The sequence below is a fragment of the Mixophyes fleayi genome, chromosome 10 (assembly GCF_038048845.1).
Source record: "Mixophyes fleayi isolate aMixFle1 chromosome 10, aMixFle1.hap1, whole genome shotgun sequence".
NCBI lineage: Eukaryota > Metazoa > Chordata > Amphibia > Anura > Limnodynastidae > Mixophyes > Mixophyes fleayi.
In genome coordinates this window covers 4,366,508-4,380,325 of record NC_134411.1, presented here as the reverse complement: position 1 = coordinate 4,380,325, position 13,818 = coordinate 4,366,508, and the positions used below count along the sequence as shown (strand labels likewise).

Here is a 13,818-nt window from a genome sequence, read left to right as displayed (position 1 = left end):
AGGCATGCAGCCACTAGGATCACGGATAACGGCTTCCATACGAGCAGCAGTAGAAGCTGTGGGTGACAGTAAAAGGACTCACTAGCAGATTATATGTCCGCCTGTCTGAACAGCGGAGTGTTTGGAACATGGCGCCAGCAAATTCTGTGAATACACTCGCCTGAATGAGCCCTAAATACTTCTCCACTATTCCATTTCAATAAATCAGAATTTATATATAATATAGTATAAAGCAGTTTTGCAACATGAAATCAATTCAGTTGAAATCAATAAAAATGTTTGTAGAGAGTTTCTTACTAAAACAAGTATAGTTGACAGCTGTGAACTACTGAGGTCTTTGATGCAAACTATATCCATTTAAAGATAACAGGACCACGCTATCACTAATTACTGGACCCTGTGTCAGACACATTCACACACACTGTGTGTAGGGTCCTATAACACTAAATAAAACCGCTCTTTATATGTGCACTGAGGGCAGTATGCTTTCACAGTGCTGAGTGGTCCATACTGTATGTAGTGTTAGAATGTGAAGTCAGGACAGTCACCATCTGTGCCCAAACCTGCACACAGAACACTAGAGTACTGCATTACTATACACGGTACTTATGGCAGAAATTCTATTAATTTTAAATATCTATCTTCCTCTCATTTATAGTATGCAATCTATATAGAAAAGAGCTCATAGGTTGATGGCCCAGCCTCTTGGGTGTCCTAAGCCGCTCAATTCTCTGCCTCTTCTCCCTGCACACCCAGTTCTGAGTTATGCATTAATGGCTAAGTTTGATACATTATATGGATCTGTAGTACCTTAGTGTATAGCCCTGCACGGGTACCCTTGTTACTAGAAGGAACATATAGTGATCCGGCAGTCCTTACCAAAGCAGTTGATGCCAGAAACAATAAGAACAGAATTCTTGAGTGGGCCTAAATAAAAGGTGCATGGATTGGCCTTCTTGTTCTATAGGCCAGGGAACCACCTTATGACTTTCCTGCAAAAGGATGGCTTCTAAATGTACACAGGACTGTGTGGGACTGTGTGGGACTGTGTGGGACTGTGTGGGACTGTGTGGGACACCCCCCCCTCCCCCCTCCCTACTTAGATTTCACTTATGGGCTCTCAATGAAAAGGAGAGAGGGTATGTCAAAATTAAGCTTCTTGTTTTGCCTATAAAGGAGGATCTGGGTCACAGCTGCTGGCACGGTATGCGCTCAACGGCTAGACATTCATTTGGTCGAAATTCAGGAAGTCAAAAACATTAGGATTAGGTCGACAATTCACATGGTCAACAGGATTATTAGGTCAACTGAAATGTAGACAGTACTATTAGGTCACCAATTTGAATCTAGACAATATTATATGGTTAGATTTAGGGATATTGTTCACCTAATAATACTGTGTATATTTGAATTATCGACCTAATTATCATGTGTACATGATTGGTGATATAATAATACTGTCTACATTGGAACTGTCTAACAAGTGGATTACTAGGTTGGCTAGTCTTTACTGGTAATGAGGTTTGCCATTCTGCATTACTTTTAAACATGAGCTAATTAATAGGTGATAACTTGTTAATGCTGGGAAAAAAAATTGTAAAAATATTTAGCAAAAAGAATAGGCATACTTTAATATTATAACTTTTACTTTAATAATTTTGTAACGTCCCCAAATAATTTCACAACTTAATATATGAAGGATTTTGTATTTCTAAAAGTTCTAAGCATAGTTGCCAACACTATAAACGATTTCTAGGGATACCTTGCTGGTGACCAGAGGTAATGTATTGATGGACATTGATGTCCTAGAACTACATTTTCGTATTTAATAAAATAATCTTCAATAAACATTAATTTATTTTTTCCTATTTAGTTAATGTACTGGACAGGTGCAAGTGTAAATTGTCAGGATTACTTCTCTAAGAAAATCAAAGAAGAATTATTTCTGTGTGATACATTTATTATTTTTACATTGAAGCTATTTAAATTTAAATTGCCTTTACATAGATAATAGAATTAAAACACTGATTATATATATTTCCATTGTACAAAAAACATTTAACTATGAATGAACGACAGTGAGATAGGATAGGAGTGTTCTGGCTGGAGTGTCCGAGTCCTGCAGGCTGCTACAGTCATAGGTCTTATAGGACTAATTATGTATCCAGTCCTGATTCTGAATATATCAGCAAAATAGCCAGTTAGATCAGTGAGATGCAGAGTAAGCCCTGCTACTTGGAAAGCAATATATTCATCATCATCACCATTTATTTATATAGCGCCACTGATTCCGCAGCGCTGTACAGAGAACTCATTCACATCAGTCCCATTGGAGCTCACAGTCTAAATTCCCTAACATACATACACACACACACACACACACACACACACACACACACACACACACACAGAGACTAGGTTCAATTTTGATAGCAACCAATTAACCTACCAGTATGTTTTTGGAGTGTGGGAGGAAACCGGAGCATCCAGAGGAAACCCACGCAAACACGGGGAGAACATACAAACTTCACACAGATAAGGCCATGGTTGTGAATCAAACTCATGACCCCAGTGCTGTGAGGCAGAAATGCTAACCACTAAGCCACCGTGCTGTCCCATGGCATTTATATAATTTCCATTCATTTAGTGGGCTAAATCATTCAGGTACAAACTAGTTTGTGACCCAATATATACTCTGGAGTTATTGGTCTTTGTACTTGGCCCTCTGGGCAGAAAAACAAAAACTATTTTAACAGATTTGAAGTCAACTCAAATTCTTACCTTCCAACATTTACAATTTAGAAACCGAGATATTTTAGGAAACACCCAATAATATGTATAAGCCACGCCCTTATCTGCCAAACCAACTACCAAAGCCAGAATTTTGGGACAGTATGACCTACACTCACTGCCTTCATGCTGGTTAGATTAGAAGCTGGCAATATTAAGCAAATTCCCTTCTCTTCTCTGTAATCTCCTGCCCTCTTTGGTCATACTATTGGGTATATTTAGAAATGGGTGAATAGCCATATTGCCAAAATATGAAAAGAGTTATTTAGCCTGTCCGCGGTAAAATTCACCGGACTCTGTAAGCCTATGTAACAAGTGTCGCTGTAATACTTGTACCGCCGTGATACTTGTTCTGCTATTACCATCTCAGGACGGTGGTAATAGACCAAAAGCATAAAAAAAATACATTATTCTCTGCAGGAATACAAGAGCTTATAAGCATTGTGTTCTCTACAGTACAATACAAAGCGTCTGTGTGGCATTAGTTTATTACAGTACATAAAAAAAAAAAGACATGGATTAACAGACTAATTTTCATTGTTATTTTGTATAACATATGTAACAGCATTATCTTTAGTTCCCCTTTAAAATTTAAAATACTGTGCAACCGTAGTTATAATGAAGCACTCAGGCTGATGCTTTGTTAACAAAGCATTTTAATCAAGCCCAGTGATTCATGATGAATCTTTCATTTATTGTCTCTTCTCCGCGTACTGAAGCACCTTCCAGGGGAAGAAGCCGCAGGCAGAGGAGGAGGGAGAGGAGTGCTCTGTGAGAGCTTTCAGGCCATGTAAGTATTTCATTGATGTCGAAATATATTAGGTACATTAAACAAGCCCTCTGGAACAAACAAAATATGGTACATAAACAAAGCAAAAACATGGGAAAACCCAACTGTTTTTCTGTCTGGCCTTTATTTATCATTCTGTGCAGGCATTTTCCTTCAGCCAGAAACTTGGTTAGATCTATTCACAAGAAAATATTCTCATATCATATGTATCTTTACAACACTGCCAGGTTGTCACAGTAGTGCATACAGATGAGAGAAACTTACCTGCCATCCATCTCTTGTCTGCAGACATCCTATTTAAAAACAAATGTTTGAACTCTAGATAACATATGTAGCAATTAAATCAATATTCCAAATCTTTGTGAATATATTAAATGCTTTTCCTGAAGATTTTATATCCAGATTAGAGAGGTACTTGGGTTATTATTCTCTTAATGACCACAGTTTCTCCCATCTCTGCCATGTAAGACTGTAACGCTGTTGGAGTTGCCAAGGGCCTGCTGGTGGCCTCTCTAACATGTGCCCCTCTAGAACGGATGCTCAGAGGACGGCCTGTTCTACAAAATTCACTGTTGTGCCATATGCTTTCCATTTCTTTATGAGAGACTTAACAATGCCGATATTAAAAGACTTGGAAATCTTCTATCCTTCCACGGATTGGGGCTTTTCAATAACCTTTTCTCGGATATGAAATGGTTCTGAATGTTCTTCAAAATTCACGATGAAGCTCTTGTCTGGAAATGCACTATCCAACTGTAGGTCCGCTCACAAACATTTTAAAAACAATCGAAACACTATAATTTTACACATATGAACTTCCAATAATTATGTGATAACCGCTGAAGAAGATTGATCATTCCCAGGTTAGTTTAGGTATAGCTAAGCAAAGGGGGGCAAAATGCTTTCACAATAAATTGTCTGATTTGTATTTGCAATTAAATAAGAAAATAGTCGTTTTTATAAGGTGTCGATCCTGGATGCACTAGCACTCTTGGGGGTATATTTAATAATAATATGATGTAGAACACGCCCCTGTGTTTCAAACTCCTATTGTCCTATAGATTGGAAGCTTGCGAGCAGGGTTCTCTTACCTCTCTGTCTGTATGTATTACCCAGTATTGTCTAATTAATGTTTTTTCCCAATTGTTAAGCGCTACGGAATCTGCTGGCGCTATATAAATAAATGTTGATGATGATGATGATAAGCTGCGGTACAGATGAACCAAAGATTCTTGGCACTTTGCAGTCATTTTCCTAAAACAGTAATTCTATTAAAGACAAAACCCGATGGAGTTTGTCTTTACTACCATTTAAAAAATGACTACAAAGCACTGAGAATCAGCGGCGCTTCAGAACCGCCGGTTAGTAATTATATTAGTGTGTGTATTGCTAACAAATATCTATTGGGGTTTTCTTTGCAATTTGACACCACAGAGTACTGTATGTTAATCAATGGTAGAAATATCCAAATAAATCGATAATGATTCCAAAAACAATCAAATTAAATGAAAAACATAAGGGGATGAATACATTACATAGAGAGTGTGTCCGTGTATTAGAGTACCACTGATTTCATAGTGGTAACACAATGAATGTTATAATGTTGCTATTGTGTCCAGAAGGATTAATAATGGTTTACTATCACTAAAATAAAAGTGACACTGATATCAGAGGGCGTAAAATGCCTTCTCCTCTCTGCAACAGTTTAGTAACGTGAGCAATGTGAATGTCTGACCTTAATAATCTGCATCCTGCAGTTGGCTCAGTCGAGCGTTTAATGACGTTCTATTCTCTGTGGAATTCTGAATCACATTGTTATCTCAGGAGATGTGACCCTTGCGCTCCTAGTAGCTCATGTATAAATCTCCCATTGCAGTCTCTCAGACAGAGAACATACTGCTGCCCTCTGACGTCACTGCAGTATAATACCGTATAGTATAATACCATGGTGTGAAAACACTGCACATAGTTCTGCAGGAATGTTCTTAAGAGATTTAAATTCATTGTGAAAACATATCTGCTGTGCCAATAGGTACAACTTATTTGGTAGGTCAGAGGCAGAAACTGAGCTACGGCAAAGCAAATATGTTAGACCACTGATGAAACAGGAAGAAAAGATGGGGCTGTTACCTACATCTGCTATCTGGTCGCTGGAATAAAGGCAAATTAATGAGAAAACCAATGTTATTTATGTAAGAAGTTTTATTTGTTAATTACTAACCAGTGGACTGGAGTGCCTTCTGTCTATATACTTAGACCTCCATAGGCAAACCTAGGGTGGTTCCTAGTGCCTGGAAACCCCCCTGCAAGCCTGGGGCACTGTGTAATTTAAGTGACTGGACCCTGCCCCGCTTCACATGGCTCTGCTTGAAAAGAGAGAGCTGCAGGCACCTAACAATAGTGCACGCAGCATTGTCCATGTATATTATGGGGATAGGGAGAGTTGGAGAGCAGCCAAACACTCTCTAAAATTATAGCTACGCCCCCATGCATGTTGGTCACGCCCACTGGCGGTGTGGTGGGGAAACTCCTCTCTGCAAATCCTGCGTTTGGGCCTGACCTCACTTCGGCCTTTTTGTTGATATTGTTCAATTTATATTGGAAGAGCACCCGCTCATAGATATGTCTGATATATATTGAGATCCATTTTGAGTGAGGTTGGTCCTATTCCTTGTGCAACAATCTTTTCTTTTTTTGTCTACATCTGCTACCTTAAGGTTTATACGCATGGGCGGCTTTATATAAAGTCTCCTCTTTTCCATATTTCACAGGTAAAAATAAAGTTGGTACAGTTTGAAAATCTATTTTGTGACACTCACACATATAGGCAAAATTAGATGGCAGGTTAAGTGGATTCACTGACAATGCAACATAATTGCAAAAATAATTTCAGGGAGAATCAGCAAGAAAGATCTAATAAATGGGTGTCCTGCTCGAACAAAGGGACAAGTCTTGTACCACCCAACCATGGGCAGTACTAGGAACCACCATTGGTCGAGCAAGATACACATTTATTAGATTTTTCTTGCAGTTTCTCCCTGAAATGAATTACTTGGGAGAGTCTGTAATTATGCTTTTAACTGATCAGGCACTTTACTAAAATGTATTAAACCCTGTCCACTTGTTTAATTTATGTATTGTGATTTTATCTAAGTAATTTTGTGTGTATATTCCAATAATTAATCCCCAGATCATACTTGTGTCCTAAAGTTGTTTTTTTTTATGAAAAATGACCATAAAATGGTACTTATTATATTATAAATTCACCCCTGCTTTCTATAAATGAAGGATTTACTTCCCTGCATTTCCTACTATACTCTGGCCTTGCATCTGAACCTGCATTGCTAGGAATGCTGGGAGTTAAAGTCCCCCTGGCTCGAGTGTGACTGAAGTGTGAGGCGCTCGGCAGTGGAGTCACCTGAGCAGCAGAAGGCAGGTGAATCTTCTTTTTATCTAGGGTTCCCCGGGACTTCCAATTCGCTGACAGCCAATTAGTGGCTGGCACAGTGAGCCAATCAGGGCTCACCTCCGGCCACTTTAATTTTTGGAACCACGGGGATTGGTTCGCCTCGCCCACAAAACTTCAAATGGTCTGTGCCCACGCGACGACTATTATATAGCCCTCCCGTGTGCCATGGTTTCAGTCTGCTGCCGAGAGGCAAGCAGAGAAGAGCTCCAGAGAGAAGGAAATGGAGAAAAGAGAGATGACGTCAACTGCAATCATGTAAGGCCTATTACAGAAGGACTAGTGCATCTGCTGTATAAGGAACGGCATGTTCCATGGAGCTGTGCACCACTACTCCTGGCTTACCCCAGAGAGATTACTAGTGCAGCATGTTCTGCGATCACAGAGAGAAGAATTCAGACTGCACATGTTACCAACTGCAAGTTTACAATCAAATGATCCGCATTACATTTATCTCCATGCAATTTCACCCCGCACTGTATACTGAACTTTTGTGCGATCCAATCGGGAACGAATAGCACATAAAAGAAAAAGAAAATGATTTGAGCCCAGAGAAGAAGCAACGAATCAAATCTCCGGGTCCTCTTAAATACCATTACTTGTGTTCTTTATAACTACACAGATGTTGGCTACTAAGTTCATAATAACAACAAGAGCAGTTTGTTTGGTACAATAATGAATAACCCACTGATATTCAGGTCAGCTTGCAGGATGGAATACAGTTATGCTGCTTTAATTAGAGTAAGCGCAGGACAGGACCCAGCTGCATGGCTCCGATGGTTCCTTACGCTAGAGCATGTACCCAGGTGCTTATTTTGCTACATGCCATTTGTTACTCTTGCTCCACCTGTATCTTGGATGACACTCATACAGTGGGGCAGTGCCCAATAGTGCAGTTTCCTCCTGCTTATCCCACACTTCACACTATTGCTCTGCACAGATAACAATATCTTCTGCAACATAACACACTTTTCCCTGACCTTTAACATATTCCCAAGCTAACCAAGTCCCTTATTTCAGGCTGGCCTGTGAAAGGTTCTAGTCAGGGGCATCCTTAAAAGACTTAAGCAAGTCTTTTCCATCATGCAGGCTGGCTACAGTGGTGCTAGAACGTTTGTGAACCCTTTAAATGTTATGAATTTCTGACATGGCAGTGGAAGAGAGACAGATCCTATGACGTTACCCTGGGGTTCTTTGTGATCTCCCGGAATATTATATGCCATGCTCTTGGAGGGATTTCTGTTGGATGATCACTCCTGGGAAGAGTAACAATGGTGTTGAATTTTCTACACTTGTACACTATCTTATGGTGAACTGGTGAAGCCACAAGTTTTTATAAATTGATTTTTGTAACCTTTTCCTGTCTGATGAGCATTGACAACTATTTTTCGGAGTTCCTCAGAAATCTCCTTTGGTCGGCATGCTTTCACAAACCTGTGTGGTGAAGACCAGTCTTTGGTAGTGAAGGTTTATGGAGGGGGGGTTGGGTTTTATAGCATTCTGTTACTGCACACCTGATTATTACCCTATTTATTGACAATCCTGACTTTAATTATACCCTTAACTGAACTGATAATGCTAGACATTCTTTTATAACAAAACATCTAATATTGGATCCTTAAATGAATGAAAAAGTATATTCTTTTGTATGTTATTTAATTTATTGGAGTCTCTTTATTATTTATGCTTGCAGGTGGGTGACTGTGGGATACATTGTTCAATCACTGGATTTTGCAGTGTGTATGGGTTGGGGAGGTAATTACATTATGTTTTCAGTTAACCCTATTGTTTGAAAACAGATCTGATAAATATACCACAATGTCAGTCCAGGCATCATGGCGCCATGCTGTTTGCCCATAGACATGATTGCAAGGTTATGGGTATAGATGGGATGCAAACACATTGATGGGTATGATACAGTATCCAAGCTGTGAGACACGGAGCTATTACCTGCTACTAGATGAAAACTAAAGACTTGGCGTCTACATACTGCGTGACACTGGGAACTGCTTGATTGCCAACGCCTGTTGTTAATACCTTGTTAATTCTGCAGACTTACAGCACGGACATTATAGCGGCTATTGCAAATTTTGGGGTAAACACTTGGCTGTATATTGGAGCTGATGTTAACATTTAGTGTGAGTTGTCAATAAAACCCACCATTATTTCATCCTTTTGGTGCTGTTCCCAAGTGATTAGGTAAACTACTAGAAGGTACCAACCGTGGTATCTCTACACCTATCTTGGAAGAATTATTTTAGCAGATCTTGGAAAAGGAAATACTATTTCTTAGCAAAACAAAAGTTCCCCGAGAGAGGTAGTTAGGAACAAGGCAACACATTATACATAACATTGAGTAATCCACTATACATAAGAGATATAATTGTTACTCGATTATTACTGAATAATAAGGCTTGTTACGTTTGTAACACAGTGGGGGTTCTATAAAGGTGAAATACGAAAATAGACATAATTTGTTTTTATAACTGTTGTCCAGCTTTGCACATTGCCAGTCATTACGGTAGAAATAAAAGTGCACCGAAAAATGAGTTGAGATTCCTGCCATAACATCGGTGCAATGTGTCTCCGAGGACGTTCCAGAGACACACTGCGCTAAATTCAATCTTCTTCCACCAATTTAACCTAAAGTTTTGAATGAATATATGGTTAAACTTGAAGCAATATATCACCAATTTTAAGACAGTTTACCCCCACTTTCTGCTTCTTTCAATGTTATAGAATTCCTACCAAAACAGTCATCATCATCACCATTTATTTATATAGCGCCACTAATTCCACATCGCTGTACAGAGAACTCATTCACATCAGTACCTGCCCCATTGGGGCTTACAGTCTAAATTCCCTAATACACACAGACTAGGGTAAATTTTTTGTTAGCAGCCAATTAACCTGCCAGTATATTTTTGGAGTGTGGGAGGAAACCCACGCAAACACGGGGGAGAACATACAAACTCCTCACAGATAAGGCCATGGTCGGGAATTGAACTCATGACCACAGTGCTGTAAGGCAGAAGTGCTAACCACTAAACCACCGTGCTGTCCCAATCCCTCACTATTTGTAAAATATTCAGAATAGTAAATTAAAGTAGCATGCCCAAGAAGGGTGAAAGATTCACCCGACTGAGGGAGCCATTAATCAGAGTCTCAGGGATGAATCCTGCAGCCATCTTTCTTGGGACTCTGTAGTTCATCTCACATACCTGGCCAAAATCTAGAAAAAAAGGCTACAATCTCTGTGTTAGCATGGCTATTACAGTATCTGATTGGTCCTCCCACTCACATACCACTCGGCAGCCATTTAAAAAAGTGTTGAACAGAAATAACTCCCATGGCTATCTAGCTGTACAGCTTTAACACTTGTAAAAAAAAAAAAAGTTATTTTATTAGCTACATTGAGTGTCACTTTAATACAAGGATTTGTTGCCTTCAGCAGCTGAACATGGGAGATAAGACCTTACCAAATGTCAAATTCGGGGCCATATGGGCAGAGATTTATAGGATACTGCAAACCTTTGGCAAGGAATTTGTCTGCTGACCTCCTGCTCCCGTGAGGAGATGCTGTACTGATGTGCAAAACCTTTACGTGAAATATGGTGCGTTGGAAACCATAAAACAGAACAAGCTGACAGTGGAGTCTGCTTCATTTCTAGACTGATTCAACAGAAGGAAAAGGAAATTCTGTTTCTTCATCCACGGTTAAACCGAACACAACAATGACTGGATTGGTGTGTCAAACCTTAGTTATTGCATGTAGTATTGAACTAGATGTAGACAAACAATCAATAGAAATGGCTTTAATTATAAAAGTCTCTTCTAAGTCCTGTAACTGCCATAGGCAGCGCTGCCCAATCTCTTGGGGATGGAGGGCCATATTCTTTAAGCTTACATTACTGGTAGCAAGATATATAATATGCTCTATTTCATAGTTCTGAGAAACAGAGCATATTCTATTCTCCACAAATCAGGGGCGGATCCAGAAGTTAATTGTACCGGGGGCGATTTAGGGGGGGGGGGGGGGATTTAGCCCCGCCCCCTTTTTGACACCTAAGGCTGCTGACAGCTGCACACTATGTGCAGATCCGTTCAGCAGAGAGAGTTAGGGAGAGAGTCCTGCCCGGCTGCTCTGATTGTGTCAATCAGAGCAGTTGGGCAGGACTCTCTCCCTAACTCTCTCTGCTGAACGGATCTGCACATAGTGTGCAGCCGCCGGCAGCAAGCCCCTGCTAGGGGGGGGCGGGGGGGGCGATCGCCCCCCCCTGGATCCGCCACTGCCACAAATGCATATAATAAAAGCGGGATTACACTAGTAGTGCAGTAGCTGTATAGATTCTCATTGAAACTGTCCTACTTTTCTCAAACAATATAGGTGATAACCAATGAAATTGCTAGTTATGAGCAGTTGTACAGTCAGTCAATCTTCTTTGATTTTAATAATTCAGTTTGCAACATTGGTGGTTACAGAGCTTAAACCACTGGTTGTCTAGAGGGCCTTATACATATATCTAGTAGAACACACCTTTCTCTATGTATGACACATCATTCAGCTATTTGTACACCCCCTTTGTCCATTCCACCTTAGCCTGTAGATGACTTATTAGTCAGAGGGCCTTACCAGCAATAAGGGAGAGCCCCACCACTTGCAATTTGACAACCACTGGTATAATATATGACATGGATTCAGGCCCAGTTACTGAGGACTACAGGGATAGAGGTCAGGAAGGTTATTACAGAACGAAGGTTTAATAACGGATAGCACAACCAGGCAGCAAACCAGAAGTATTAATGTTCACTTTAAATTTGTTGGGTAGGTGAACCCATGGCCGCTCCTCGTTAAATAACCATTTCCTCTCAGGTGCACCTACAAACAGTGTTATTATAATAGGGGATGTACACTTGGCTATGTTGTTGGCACACAGAATCTCATGTACACAAACACAGTGATTAATTTAAGATATAGTAACACCAAGAAGTTAGTTAGTTTGGCTGAAATCGCCCATTTTATACTGTGCAAATATCTATGTCCAAAAGTGTGCATCTATTGGACACTAAACCTTCATGAATGTGGGTTTATGCCCTTCAATATACAATCACGTCACCAAGGCTCCCATCTCACCAACTTCACTAAATCAGGAGTCTCCTCTACATTGTGGGAGAATGGACAAGTATGTGTACTGGACTAGAAAGAGCTGCTGTTGTAATCAATTAAAGTGCTGCAACTTAACACTGCTGTTTAGGACAAAGAGTTGATGCCTGGTGTACAAGGAAGTAGCATGGAGAGGAAGGAACACATATCCTGAGTATGGGGCTGCTATAGTGACATTCTGAGACTATACAATGGCACATAGGGGCATTATATATACACACACGTATGGAGTTCGTGTGTGATTTTACTATATTATATACATGAGTTGCCAACTCTCTGGGAATGTCTGGGAGAGCTCCTGGACGAGCCTGTAGTGTCATCCACATCATCATGTGCCTTGCCCTCCTGATTACGCAAATGGTGTCATTAAGTCACTCCTACCCATTCGTTTTATTCTTTTCCTCCACAATCTCTTGGGAGAGAGAAAATATTATATTTGCCATTAAATATCAGGATGTAACATTATCATCAAAAAAACAGAGGCTCAGAACTCCTTTCTTTATACAGCTTGAGACACCATTTTATGTGGTGTAGAAACTTCTGCGGGAGACGACGGACGCTGCATTCGGCGGCTTTGTAGCTAGTGTTACATCTACTGCATGTGACATGAAAACAGACCAGGCAGACAAATGTGCAGTCAGCACTCTGTAAATATGCTAGCAGCAGGTCAGATGTGACCTTTTCTGGCCATCTCTGGCTGTTCTGTAATTCCGACCAGCAGGTTGAAACATGTCCAGATAAAGAACGCATCTCGCATCTCCCATATAAACATCCCAAATAAACAATATTTTTTTTTTTTTTTTTGCTTTAACTATGTGTCAGCACGCTAATCAATTCTGATAGATAGAGAAACATCACTACAGGGAAATTAATTACCGTGTGCGCTTGTCTGTTGACGAGGCTGTGACTAGGTTTATTTCCTAATAAGCAGCAGAAGGATAACAAGAGCTAGTGTTTTCCTCTGTCTGATCTTAAATAAGTTTCTACTTTTAATGATTTTCAGAACTGGAGAATAACTACTTGGGGAAAATGATAAGCTGTAATATTGATTTTACTCCAAAAGACAGTCTGATCTTGTCCTTGGAAATGTTTATGCATTACACTGTATTACTGCTCCATATGATTATACTCTGTATCCAAATTCCATTCACATTTTTACGTTAGAAAATAATTTAATAATTCAATATTTGCAAATAAACGAGTAAATAAAAAAAAAACACACAGTAATACAAACATAGGAAAACTACAATTAAGTTGAATAGTGAAACACTTTTAGACTCACTAGAAAAAAGAAAGAAACAGACATCTGGATGTTGTCACATGTAGAGTGGATATAACCAGTTTACAAACCCTTATTGAAATTGCAGGTGTTAGTCAAGTAAAGCCTGAAAACAAGATAAATCACGTCAGATCTTTTTCCACATTTATGGGGGGCTCAATTGGCCGCGCTACTGTAAAAAGTAACGTGACCTGCGCACTATTACTGTTATTACGGTAATAGTGCGCTTAAATACTGTTATTACGGTAATTTCAATGCTGGCATTTTGCTTGCAGCTCCTGGGGCTGCAAGCAGAAAGGTGGGTTAAATGTACCATAATAATGGCAATA

General features: G+C 39.8%; 1 protein-coding gene across 2 annotated transcripts in view; it reads right to left on the bottom strand.

The window, feature by feature from the left end:
- MACROD1 (mono-ADP ribosylhydrolase 1) overlaps positions 1-13,818 on the bottom strand; it is a 505,697-nt gene that overhangs the window by 357,986 nt on the left and 133,893 nt on the right. The gene's annotated exons all lie outside the window — the stretch shown is intronic.